The sequence below is a fragment of the Podarcis raffonei genome, chromosome Z (assembly GCF_027172205.1).
Source record: "Podarcis raffonei isolate rPodRaf1 chromosome Z, rPodRaf1.pri, whole genome shotgun sequence".
Classification (NCBI taxonomy): domain Eukaryota; kingdom Metazoa; phylum Chordata; class Lepidosauria; order Squamata; family Lacertidae; genus Podarcis; species Podarcis raffonei.
In genome coordinates, this window is record NC_070621.1 from 14806184 (window position 1) to 14820064 (window position 13881).

General features: G+C 45.2%; 1 protein-coding gene across 1 annotated transcript in view; it reads left to right on the forward strand.

The window, feature by feature from the left end:
- Window positions 1-13881, forward strand: part of NTNG2 (netrin G2) — a 126062-nt gene that overhangs the window by 39948 nt on the left and 72233 nt on the right. The window lies entirely within an intron of this gene.

Genomic DNA, 13881 nt, shown 5'->3' on the forward strand with positions numbered 1-13881 from the left:
CTAACAAGATCTAAGAATAAAGATTCAAAAACATTAATACCAATAACAGCAATAAAAATAAGCATCTCCAGGATTAAATCTTGAAGCTGATTTTAAAAAAGCTCCCAGACAATACCCCACCATGATATTCTCCAGGGATCTTGGAAGGCAATCCTGAGTCTGGACAGACAGGGTTCACATCAAATATCCTCCCTGTGGGAGGGTCCATCCCAGACCGACCCTGCCTTGCACTTGGAATGATCGGATCCTGTAGAGCTCCTTGGGAGCTCAGTCCTCCTCCCCTACTCAGTTTTGTCATCAATTTCCTCTGCCTGTGCTATCCTCAAGCAGCTTCCCCCAAATTTCTCCCACCTGATCTCCTTTGGAGAGCAGGGGGATGCTCCGGAACTTGTACCGCCTCAAAAAGGCACCCAGAAAGACTACAGACCTCAGCAGGAGGGAGAGGAGGTGTGACAAGCAGAGAAGCTGCGAAATTGAGCCCAGTAGTCCTTACTCCGCCACTTTCCTTCCCTCCCAGTCTCAGGGCTGGTTGGGGAACTGCCTGGCAGTGGAACTGAAGGCATCCTACCAGAGGGACCCCCATTCACCTTCACAGCAAAGACAAATGGGGAACCAAGCAGTGCACAACCAGTTAGAGCAGCCTTTCTCAACCTTGGGTCCCCAGAAGTTTTTGGCCTACAACTCCCATCCTCCCTGACCACTGGTCCTGTGAGCTAGGGATCATGGGAGTTGTAGGCCAAAAAACATCTGGGGACCCAAGGTTGAGAACCACTGAGTTAGAGACAGTGAAGTTCTACTCTCCCAGAAACCCCAAGGTGACTTTTTTTAGGGAGGGGCATTTCCTGGTGTTTATTAACTGGATCAAGGGCATTGTGGCATGGACGGCTAGGGTTAGTAGAGTCTGTCCTTCCTCAGCCCTTCCACCTCTACTGCATTCCCTACCAGAAGCCAAGGCTACTGTGAAGAGAAGATCTGCCAACAATAAAAAGGGAAGAAGAGGAGAACCAGGTCCCCCTCCCCCTCTTCTGCTTGTTCCTCCTCCTCATCCCACTCCTCCTGTACCTTTCCCTCCACATCCCCCTCCCCTGCTCTGGTGTCTGACCACCCCCACAGTGGAAGTCATAACGGACATAAACACAAGTGCAAAGCCTCTAGGGCTAGAGGAAAAGGGGGCAAAAGGTCTCACAGCAAACAGGTGGCAACTGGCCTCAGCATCTTCTCAGACTCAGGCTGATCAGACCAATGCATCAGGGGACAAGGAGGAAGGGGAACTCTCTGAAGAAGAATTGGAGCCACCACCCCTAAACGATAGTGTCGGGGAACTGCCATCAGCTCAGAGGCGAGAGGTGGAAGGGCAGTTGTGTTACAGGGAGCCTCTGAAGATCTTGCAAAGCAGTTCCTCCTCTGGTGAGGAAGAAAGCCCCACTCCAGTGGGGAGGGGATGCAGGGACAAGGAAATGCTAGGGAGAGCCTCGACACCGAGCCTGAGCAAAGCAGAGGGAAGGGAAGTCCCCCTTTGCCAGCACCCACTCTGCATAGTAGGTTTGGGCACAGAGAGGGGAGGAGAAGGATGGGGGTCACACAACTGTTATGCTGGGGAAGGTATCACTCCCAGATTCTGCTAGCGACTGAGCAGACATGGACTTGCAACGCTCTGCACTGTAAATAGTTTGTACAGATAATAAAGCCTGGAAAAGACAAGTTGGAGTCTTCTTTGTTTGCTCTCGAGCAACCACACCAGCACCTGACGGTTAGGCTCTTCTAATCTGACTTCTTCTCAGCCATCATGGTAAAGGCTAGGAGAGTCTTCAAACTGCCCAAAGAGCTTCCTACAGAAGCGGAGTCAACAACAACTTCCACCAAAGGGGCCAAGAGCGTTTCTTTGGAAGGACAGCCACACATGACCCCTCTTCCATTTCTGGATGCATTCCAAGAAATATGTACCATTGAATGGGTGACTCCAGGACGCCAGAAGGCCTTCTATATGCTGGGCAACAAACATCTTTTTCTCACTAAGATCATGGGGTTACTGGTCACAACAAGCATGGATTCTCCAGTTGCAGCATTGTCTTCTTCAGTGGTTATTCCTACCAAAGGAGAATGAGAACCAATGAATGTATGTGACAAACAGCATGAGGCAGCCCCCCATAGCGATTCTGAGGCAGAAACATCGTATTTCAGAGCTTCAGTAGCTACATCCATCATGGCTAGAGTAAGTATGCTCTGGGCTAACAAACTAGCAGCAATGGAGGATGTCCCACAAAACATCAAAGGCAGTCTCAAACTCTCCATAGCTGCCAGCTTTCAGGCAGATGTGGCACAGAATGCCCTACAGTTTCATGTGAGAGCCAGTAACCCTGGGAACAGAAATTCATGGTACAGATTTCTGTTTTTATTTAGGCATCCTGAGCAATCAGACTCACAGGAGGAGTCAGCCAGGACCCCACCTTCCGAGGCCTAGCTGCCAAATCAGACCAAAAAGTTCAGTCTAGTCTAGTGTCCTAGTGGCCAACCAGATACCCTACAAGCAGGACTTGAGCAGAAACAATTGGCATGGTTTAAATACACATTCCAGCTAAGCAAACATGTTTGAAGATTGTGTGATGCAGTGCTAGTGAAGGGTGTGTAGCCTAGGGAAAGTTCCAACGGCCTGGAGGGTTACATTTGACCCTGAGGAATGAAGTTTACCTGCTGCTGATTTCTCAAATTATTTATGCGATGTACTGCTTGGGCTAGATATTAAAGTGGCTTTTGATACTGTCAAGCAGCCTTTTGGACCACTTAACTGGGTTGGGGTGGGCAACACTTTCTTATGCCAGCTCCTGTCCTAGAGACTTACTAGGTAACACTGGAGAATGATCATTTGGCCCCAGGGCTTTTTACCTATGAGGTCCCATTCTATCTTGCCCCCTACTTTTTTAAATATTTACTCAACAATGCTGGCAAAGGTTATCCAGAGATTTTTAGTGGGCCAGTAGCATCCAATTCTGTTTCTCGCAACAGATTCTGGGGAGGTAGTGAAGATACTGAAACAGTGCTTGATAGTGGTTCTTCAGGGTTTCAGAAAGGGGACAATTTCTACCTGGGAATACTGTTGGGGATTGAACCTGGGCCTTCTAAATGCCAAGCCAATGTTCTACCAATGAACTAAGGCCAGTGTGCCTTAGCTGTACCTTGTAAGGTGTACCTCTAGACAGTATTAGAGCTGAGCTGAAATTCATTAGAATTTACCGTATTTTTCGCCCTATAGGACGCACTTTTCCCCCTCCAAAAATGAAGGGGAAATCTGTGTGCGTCCTATGGGGCGAATGCAGGCTTTCGCTGAAGCTTGGAGAGCGAGAGGAGTCGGTGTGCACTGACCCCTCTCGCTCTCCAGGTTTCAGGAAGCTATCAGCAAGCCTGGGGAGCCCGTGGGAGTTCCTGCAGGGCTCCCTAGGATGCGGATAGCAGCCTGCTGCCCGGAGTGCGGGGCGCCCTGAAGCAGAGCGTAGGTGTGTTTTTAAAAGCTCGGGCTTCCCCCGCGGCTGTGGGGGGGGAATAAAAAAAAATTCTTTATTTCCCCCCCAAAAAACTAGGGGCGTCCTATAGGGCGAAAAATACGGTAATAGTGTAGATTTTAATTTTTCTCCGGCACCACCCCTCTCCAGAAAATGCCACTTTGCAGAATATTCTCTTATTATTCCCCACCATTTTGTATTTTTACTTGTTTGGTGGCCGCTGTTTTTGCTTAAGAAATTTCACAGAGCAACAGCAATGACAGTGCCACCCCTGAGAAACTGTTGGCTAATTTCTCTTCCCTCTGCAGAAATTCAGTGTAATGTCCTCCCTCTCCTAAAGAAAAATCTGCCCACAAATAGGTTGGAGAATTTTGTGAGGCCATTTGCGTATAGCTTCTGGATAGAACCACTTATTTGTCTTTAGTTTTCCACTTCCAACAGAAGCCAATTGCAGAGTTTCAGGGGAAATTTAAAAACGTACTCACACTGAAAATAGGTAATGAATTTGGCCATGATTTGTGGGAAGAATTGTACAGAGCCCTCATTTTTAGTGGTAGGAAAGCCGATGTTCATTTATACTGGAATGTGTGTGTTTCAGCCCTGCTGTTTGATAGTCTCTGTGCTCATGTTTTACCACTTAACCAGCTATTAGCAGTAATCACTCTAAATTAATTATGGCTGCTTCCTTTCCCTAAATCTGTGAGTGGAGCGAAAATTAATTGCCAGCGAATATCTCCAGTTCAATGGGAATTCCATCCTGATCTCTTTCAGGTTATCAATTTGTGCCCTGGAGCATGAAATTTAATTACCTACAGATGTTATTTTTGGTTCCTGAAATCATCTTGCCCTTTCTCAAACTCAACAACATAGTTTGACTCAGAAAGCAAAAAAGCACTGTGATATTTTATTTTATTTTTTATTTGAAGAACATTCTATTTTGTGGTTGGATGAAACATTCCACCTCAAGCATGCCCTATAAAGCAGTGATAGAGAACCTCAGAACCAGAGGACCAAATGCAGCCCTCCTCCATGCCTCTATGTCTGGATCTCCAGACACTCCTCAGTGCAGGTCATGTCCTTAACCAGCATGGGTGTATTGTCCCCCTGGATGGAATGTGTCCTTGAACTGTGATAATGCATCTTGCTTGCCTGGATAGAACATGGAGAAATGTTGTAGCATCTCATGGGCCTGGGTAGGGTATTCCCTGTGTGAGAAAGGCTTGCAATGGAAGCAGGAGGTTTTGAGAGAACCTCAAAAGCTGTATTACAACAGCAATAAATTATGTGTGCATTAAAACGCACAGAGAGAGAGACATGGGAGGGGGTATGCTTAAAGGCTACCAGAAAAGGCCAGGTGGAATTATCAGGGGGTGGAATTCCACAAGTGTGGAGTCACCACTTTAAAGATCCTGTCCATAGTATTCACCAGCCTAATCAATGTTTTTGCAGGCCAGAAAGGGCCCCTGGACCAATCATGGGGCTCAGACATGCTGGCATAGAGCCAGAAGTTCTTGAAACAATTTGGTGCTAGATCATCCAGTGCTTCAAAAGTTAGTATTAGCACTTTTAAATCGAACCCTTTTTAAAAAATTTTTTTTGAATTTTATAACAATTAATGATACAAATCTCATTCATCATGTTATTTACAATTATTCTCCCTCCCCTCCTCTGGACTTCCCTCAACACCCCCTCTACTGAGTTATTTAGTTTTATTTATCGTATCCTGCTTTTCCTACACAAAAATAAAATCCCTTATCATTTCTCTAAACTGTTACTCAAATGAAGTTGTGAAAGTTTATTTATAGTGAATCCAGTCCATTCTGTTGTTTCTGCAAATAAACTGTAAATGGTTCACAGACTCTTTTGGAGTCCTTTTTGTCCTTCTCTCGTAGTTTGTCTGTTAGCTTAGCCAATTCTGCATAGTTCATCAGCTTTTCTTGGCATTGTTCCTTTGATGGTATTTCTTCCGTCTTCCAATATTGTACAATCAAGATTCTTGCCACTGTTGTAGCATACATAAATAATGTACATTTTCCTTTTGGTAGCTCTTGATTTGAGATACCTAACAAAAAGGCTTCAGGGTGTTTGACAAAATTCATTTTAAACGTTTTTTTTTTCAATTCATCATATATCATTTCCCAATATTTTTTAATGCACATATCATAAAATGTTCCTTCTTTTTCCTTACTTCTCCAATATCTGTTATTTTATTTTCTTTGCCATTAAATCGGTCTCGGCCCAGTATACCTGAAGGAGCATCTCCACCCCCATCGTTCTGCCTGGACACTGAGATCATTCTCTGAGGGCCTTCTGGCAGTTCCTTCACTGCCAGAAGCCAAGTTACAGGGAACCAGGCAGAGGGCCTTCTCGGTAGTGGCACCCACCCTGTGGAACGCCCTCCCACCAGATGTCAAAGAGAAGAACAACTACCAAACTTTTAGAAGACATCTGAAGGCAGCCCTGTTTAGGGAAGCTTTTGATGTTTAACAGACCACTGTATTTTAATACTTTGTTGGAAGCCACCCAGAGTGGCTGGGGAAACCCAGCCAGATGGGCGTGGTATAAATAATAAATTCTATTCTATTCTATTCTATTCTATTCTATTCTATTCTATTCTATTGAGCCCTTTTAAACACTTGGGTAACCAACTCAAACAGGGATGCCAGCTCCAAGGGACTGAGCCCATTTGGCCAACTGCAGTGCAGCTCCAGTGGCTGGCTCCTTCTCCTCCTGCCCCAGCGGGGAAGTAGGGTTGAAATAGCCTCCTGCTGGTGGCACCCCCAGGTGGAGGAGGAGTCACAGGCCATTGAAGATGCACAGCTGCCACGTTTGGCTCTGCCCCCAGGCAGCTCCTCCCAAGGTGCTGATGTCACGCGCATGACATTGGGGTGTTAGGACATCATTCATGTGATGTTGGGACATTGGGACATCATGCTCGCAACATTGACACGCCCCAAAATCTCCCTCGTGAGCTGGCACTTCTGAACTCAATTGATTCAAAATTAATATAATAGGTTCAAACTCTACAGGACTAAATTTTACAGTAGCTTACATTTCCAGACCGTCTTTAAAGGCACTGCAGTTGCCTAGTCTGGATGTGAGTGATGTATAAGTGCCTGAGGACAATTGACATTATTCTTCATTGGTCCACAAAGCCACATATACAATAAAACCCATTGCCAGATTATGGTAAGCAGAATCCTAGGATTAGTCTGGAGAATTTAGCTAAATGTAAAGAACAGAAATAGGAAATCTCAGTGCAGAGGAATGATAATTCTAGCCCTCTCTGTGTATGCATGTCTATGCATTAAAACCAGGGTTGAGAACTCCTCAGCTAAGGCCTTCCTTGTGGTCCACTAAGACCCTCAGCAATTTTGGTAGGCAAAAAAGAAAAAAAGAAAAATACTATCTGCAACACCAGATAGTATAGAAGTTTAAATCTCTACACCCAGCCCAGTGCCATGATGGGGATTCAAATCAGCAACCGCCATTCAACATATTGACCTGAATCTCCATCACAGCACTAGGCTGAGCACAACAGATGCTTGCAAAAAGCAGGTTTCTTTCCTCTTCCCATCAGCTGATCATGGGAGAGATGGGGGAGAAAGATGCCAGTCTTTTGTAGCATCAGCTTCACAAGGGAATTCTCCATTGCAAATTGCAAGTTTCTCCCCCCGCCCCCCGCTGCCCCATCAGTTGATGGGCAGGACAGAGAGGCACTTTGCTGGTCCTATGCTTGGTGCTTGGAGCATAGGGCTGGAAATGTCCTATGCAGGGTAGTTTCCAAGTGCCTGACAGCCAGGTATTGGGAACCCTGCACAAGGGATTATGACAGCTGGGCAAAAAAACCCCTACTTGGTAGTTATGTGATGTCATAATGACACCAAGTGATTGGCAGGTGGATTGTGCCACCCACCAGTCAAAGTGGGGATGGAACCAGATGAAGAGCAGGCCAAAAAAAAGTTAATAAATAAAAAAGGTCCCTGCCCCATTCTGCAATCAGCTGAGAGCTGCAATGGATATTTTAATGCCTCTCTGTATGTCTTTCACCTGTGTCCTGGGTGTGGTGTGTTTATGCATGCCTGTAGTCCCTTCGAAGCTTGTCCAAAGGTGAATGTGGGCCTCAGGCTGGGGAAAAAAGTGAGCCAGCCTTGCTTAAAGCAACACCAACACCCAGCTGCTTAAAAGTAAAAAAAGCAAATCCTCACAAAAATTACTCTGGTAAGCAGCATTCCTTACAAATAGAATTTCAGGCTCTTGCTGTGCACAGGAGTTGATGCATGCAGGAGAGACGAGGAACGCCGAGTGCTTGGATTGGTTGTAGGGCTTATTTATTCTGGCTGCTGTTTATTAAAACCTTTCCCCAGCAGGAGCAGGCGCGGTAAATACACAGGCTGATTCATTAGTGCTCCTGACCATCTGCTCCTCAGAGCTGGGGCTGAGCTTTTGACTCCACAAGTTGGGTCAGAAGGAGGGGGTAGGGGGGCGGTCTGTGGCAGCAAGGTTAGAGATTTACACATCTCCCACGTCTGTTGGGTGTCGGACTCTGCCATGACGGACAGATTTATTTGAGGCATGGGGTGGGGGGTGGGAATAAAGAAGCTGCAGAGGACCCACCATTTTCACCCGAGTGTGCGAGGCATCAAGTGGTGTATGCATGCTGCTTCTTCTCACTTTCCTGTCTCCCTCCCCCTCGTCTCATAAAGTACCATTGTTTCAGACACAAGCAAATTATTGTTGACATGGTTCCTTCCTGTGACATCTTGCAGGATCTGGAGGAAATTCTATCCTAACTTAAGCGCTTTGCTGCTGTCCTCAGCAAAATGGGAACTTTGTAAACTAATCGGGTAATCTTTAAGCCAGAGGCCAGCAGCAGTGTCTTAGGACACCCAAGCTGGTACATAAGGAGCTCTCAAGGGTGTGACAAGGTCCTTAAGACTCCCAATGTCCAAGGGAGAGGGGGGGCGCTGATAAAGACTCCCATCTGAGACACGGGATCAGTTCAAAGCCAGGGGCTCATAAGGACACTGCCAGGCTCCCATAGCCTGCAGGTGGATTGGCCTCTGAATTAGGAGTGTGAGTGGTCCACAAACTGTGCAGAGAATCAGAGAGATATCCTCGTTCCTGTCATCACCCATTGACACAGACTTAGCAGGATCAACACCAAAGAAGCAGCCAGAGCTCTGCAGCAGGTGTCCCTTCGAGAAAGAACCCCTGCTCCTAAGTAAAATGATCCTATAGGCAAGAGGTTTTTTGCAGGTGGGTTGTGCAATATGACATTGGCGCAATAATAGTGCATTAATGGTGGATTTCTATGGACCATCCACACATAATTCTGCTTTATTAGTTAGTTGTTCTGCGATGCTTACCCCCTCTGTGATGCTGGGGGGAGGGACTCTTGCACTGAAGCACAACAAAAGCAGGACACATACAAAAAATCCCAGAACCTCCTTTGGTAGAAAAAGGATCTTAGCAAGAAGCTATGTGACATGCACCGTGGAAATGAATTAGTATGTCCACCCTGAATCTTCAGTAGATACAAACAGATTTGAAAATGGAATAATGCTTGACCAACCCAATACCAAAATGTGCATGAATAATCACAAATGCACAGTAAAAAGCATGTCTTGGGGAGATGCAAAGGTTTAGAGTGGCAAAGAACCGCAGGTCAAAATTCGCAATATAATCTGCCAAATATTGCCCCTGTATGGCAAATACTGTTGTAGAGACTAGACAGGGAGACTTTGTTCATTGTTGGCTTACAGAAACTCACTCAGTGATCAGCAAACTGCCACATAAGGTTTGGTCACTGAGATTTGTTCACATCCCCATACTAGGGATGGATGAATTTATCCATTTTGGTTTCTCATGTTTCTAGTCTTCAGTACGCTACATTTCTGCATAGGTATAGATATCTTCACAAAAATGCACCAGCTTTTTAATGCACATTTCTCCTAATATAAGCATTTTCATTTGCAATTTTGCCTAATGTACGCCTTTTATTTTTGCAAGCCATTTCTCCTACCAGAATGCATTTTTGTATGCTATTGTCACTGATAGATGTGTTTTATGCACACTTCCCCCTAATAATACAGAGTTTTGTATTTATTTGGGGGGGGGGTTGGAGAAGTGCATTTGAAAATTTGGGGACAGGTTAGTTTTGAAGGAGGGTAGCAGTGTTTTGGTTTGGATGACACTTCCTAGTGAGGGTAGTTCTGCTAGCTAAACCACTTTAATAATAATAATAATAATAATAATAATAATAATAATAATAATAATAATAATAATAATAATTTATTATTTATACCCCGTCCATCTGGCTGGGTTTCCCCAGCCACTCTGGGCGGCTTCCAACTGAATATTAAAAACAATACAGCATCAGACATTAAAAACTTCCCTAAAGAGGGCTGCCTTCAGTTGTCTTTTGAAAGTAAAATAGTTGTTTATTGCCTTAAGCTGTTTATTGCTTTAAGCTTCTCATGCAAGCACCACTGGTTTCGAATCTGCTTTTGCCTGGGAAAAGCTCACCCAGATTCTACTGAGTATGATTAGTGTTCCTATATTATTAAGGAATTTGGAAAATAATGAAAACATAAGTATTTTATTTCAGTAGGTTTAGGCCGCATTCACACCATACATTTAAAGCACTATTCTTGGAGCTGGAGTTTGTTAAAGATGCTAAGAATTGTTAAAAGGCCCCCTGTTCCCCTCCCAGAGCTACAATTTTCAGAATGATGTAACAGTCAAGACCAGAGTTCAAATCCCCCCTCAGTCATGAACCTCACAGTACTGTGAGTATGTATGGAACATAGTACTGGGTGAACTTGGGCCTGTCACTGCCTCCATACCTAACCCATCTCACAGGGTTGTTGTGAGGATAAAATGGGGAGAAACAGGAGAAACATGCATGTCAACTTGAGCAAGTGTGGTGTAGTGGTTAAGAATGGTGGACTCGTAATCTGGTGAACCGGGTTCGCTTCCCCCGTTCCTCCACATGCAGCTGCTGGGTGACCTTGGGCCAATCACACTTCTCTGAAGTCTCTCAGCCCCACTCACCTCACAGAGTCTTTGTTGTGGGGGAGGAAGGGAAAGGAGAACGTTAGCCGCTTTGAGACTCCTTAGGGTAGTGATAAAGTGGGATATCAAATTCAAACTCCTCCTCCTCCTCCTCCTCCTCTTCTTCTTCTTGGAGGAAAGGTTGGATAGAAACATAGTTAATGATGATGATGATGATGATGATGATGATGATGATGATGTATTCCTCTGTGTGAGAGTGTGCTTGTGTGTATGTAGAAACATTCTTTCATGTAGTTTTCAGTCTCACATGTGGATTTTCAGTAGAGCCCTACTGAATCAGGTCAAAGGGGGCTCATCTGATCCAACTTTCTGTTCTCATAGTAGCCAACTAGATGCCCCAGTGGGAAGCCTGCAAACAGGACTAGAGCACAACACCCTTGTGAGTTCCAGCAACTTCATTCAGAGGCTTAGTGCCCCCAACACTGAAGGTGTAACATAGCCTGCATAGCTAGTAGCAGCCACTTATAGCCTTATCTGTGAATTTTTGTCTAAACCCTATTTTAAAAGCAGGGCAAGCAAACTCTTCCACATGACATCTTATTCTATGTACAACACTTGGGGGCTGGCAGTTAGTACTGACTCTAGAGTTGCTTCCAGATGACGCGGCACAGGATTTCAAGTGGCAGGGCTGCTGACTCAGTGGGCAGGAGCACCTGCAAGCCATACGCCATCCCTGTGCCCTTCACTGCCAATCCAAACAGCAAGCCTGACTCTAACAGGATCAGAACAGATGGCCCCGTCCAAAACAGTTGCTGCAGCTCGAACACCCCTGCAATAGTCTCTGCTCTTCCTAAATTCCCCTCCCCTCTTCTGATTGAGTTCTCCAGAGCTAAATCTGTCATGGATAAGGATACAGTTTGAATGCAGCCTTTTTGTTTTTGTTTATTATTTATGGTGAAGATTTATTCCCTGGCCTTTCAACTGCAGCTGCTCTTTCTCTGGCCAATGGAGAGGGCCAGACTGATCTCCCCCTTGCTGCAATTCTCCTCTGGAGAGCTAGGGGGTGCTGCCTTCAATGACCCTTGGTCCTATGGCCAGTGGCTGAGACCTCAGTATGCTGCCCTTCAACTCTACAGGCACAGGGCAACTGGCAGTCTGAACTGAACGTTCTTTCTGGCAAAGAGAAAGGGAAAACGGCTGCCATTTTAATTTTCCCCAAATGCACCCAGCACAGCATCTATTCTGGGCAGTGTGGAAAATATTAATGGTTGCTACTGAACTTAGTTCAGGAAGGGTGCAGAGACCATATTCTGCTTGGAGTGCTGGCCCTTGGCAATTTTTGCAGGTGCCAGGAATGGGCCTAGCTTGAGCCTTGGTCATGCCCACGGCTACCAGCTGAGCACTACCCAGCTATGGGAATTTTTTTGCTACATATTATACAATGAACAAAGGTGGTTTGGAAAGGGAGCTGGGATTCAGAAGAGTCATCTAAATGAGAAGAAAATGGATACATTTAGGCTGTATTGAGCTGAACTCTAAGCAAGAGTAGGCCCATTGAAATGAATAAACCTAAGTTAGTCTTGTCCTTCAGTTTCAATAGGTTTTACTCTGAATAGAACTAGCAGTGGACACAACACCCTGTGTCTGTGTCCTAAGAGCAACTTACACTGGCTGGCAGCAGCTTTCCAGGGTTTCTGCCTGAGGTCTTTCCTAGCCCCTCCTAGCAATGCCAGGGAGTGAACCTTGGATCTCCTGCATACAGATCTGGTACTCTATATCACCTTCTCCCGAATAACTCCACTACACGTTCAGGAACACTACTTTTTGTTTAGTGATTTAAATGACAGTACAGTGGTACCTCGGGTTAAGAACTTAATTCATTCCAGAGGTCCGTTCTTTGTAGCTGAAACTGTTCTTAACCTGAGGTACCACTTTAGCTAATGGGGCCTCCCACTGCTGCTGCGCCACTGGTGCACGATTTTTGTTCTCATCCTGAGGTAAAATTCTTAACCCGAGGTACTTTTTCTGGGTTAGCGGATTCTGTAACCTGAAGCGTCTGTAACCCGAGGTAGCACTGTATTGACAACACCCCCTCCCCAAGGCAAAACAGGAACACAGGGACCATAAAATAGAAGTAAACAGAAACAATTGGAATGTGTACAGTGCTTTAGATAAGTGTCCCTAGGAAAAGACATAATCTGACCCACTTTGAAGCCCATCTGTTTGTCTCCCATCTCAGGCAGCCACCCTTATAAATACTAATCTCTCATCTTACCCCCATTAGGAGGCACTGGCATACATCTCTCTCTCTCTCTCTCTCTCTCTCTCTCTCTCTCTCTCTCTCTCTCTCTCTGTGTGTGTGTGTGTGTGTGTGTGTGTGTGTGTTTAAATGGGATTGGTATTGTTTATCATTTCATTCTGACAGTGATAATAAGCTGAGCATTTGGGTGGGCATTTCTTACAAGCTATCTCTACAGCTTTTACTGTTTGCAGCAGATGTCTGCTTTATTTAAAATACTCAACAGCTTAGCCACTAATAGCATAATTTCACTTAAAATATATTATGGGGGGGGAGAGGAGGTTGAGCTACAAAAAACTACAAATGTTTTGATCAGTGGAGGAGGGGGAGAATTTGCCTTTTCCATCAACAGCTCAATCCTAGTGGTCTAAGTGGAAGGTGAAACTTTGGTTGAATTTGAGGGTTGCAAAAACAGGTTTTGGCAGCAGAGTGAATTTCATAAAGGGATAACCTTGTTTAGCTTCATCCTTGTTGTTTTCACATCCCCACTGCAGTTGTTAGGGATGTAAGATAATTTCTTTTGGTCTGCATTTTAAAGCAGGCCAACTTAAGTCACAGTTCCTGGACTTATACGATGATTGGAATGCATTAATTCATTGGATTGCACACTTCTCTGGATTTTCTGAGGCACTTTTGGGTTGTTGTTTTTCTTAAAAAAATATAGATAAATAAGTGCCTTTTGCAGGAAAGATGTGCACAAAAATGTTAATTTAGGGGAAATGTCCCGGAGCCCTGTTCGCATTTAGAAGCAAACATAACTAGCGATGGCACGTCTGCGCACGCACGCGTCGCTTTTCGCCGCTTCTGCGCATGCGCGTGACGTCATTTTGAGCATGTGCGCATGCACGAGTGGCGAAACCCGGAAGTAACACGCTCCGTTACTTCCGGGTTGCCGCCGAGTGCAACTCAAACGTGCTCAACATGAAGCATATTCAACCCGAGGTATGACTGTACTAGACTAGAACTTCGGATCTATTCTAGCAGATCTCCTCTTATGCCCAAGTAACTGTCATGAGTTTCGAGGATAAATCTTGGAGGGAGTGGTCAGATGAGGATAAGCGGTGGGAA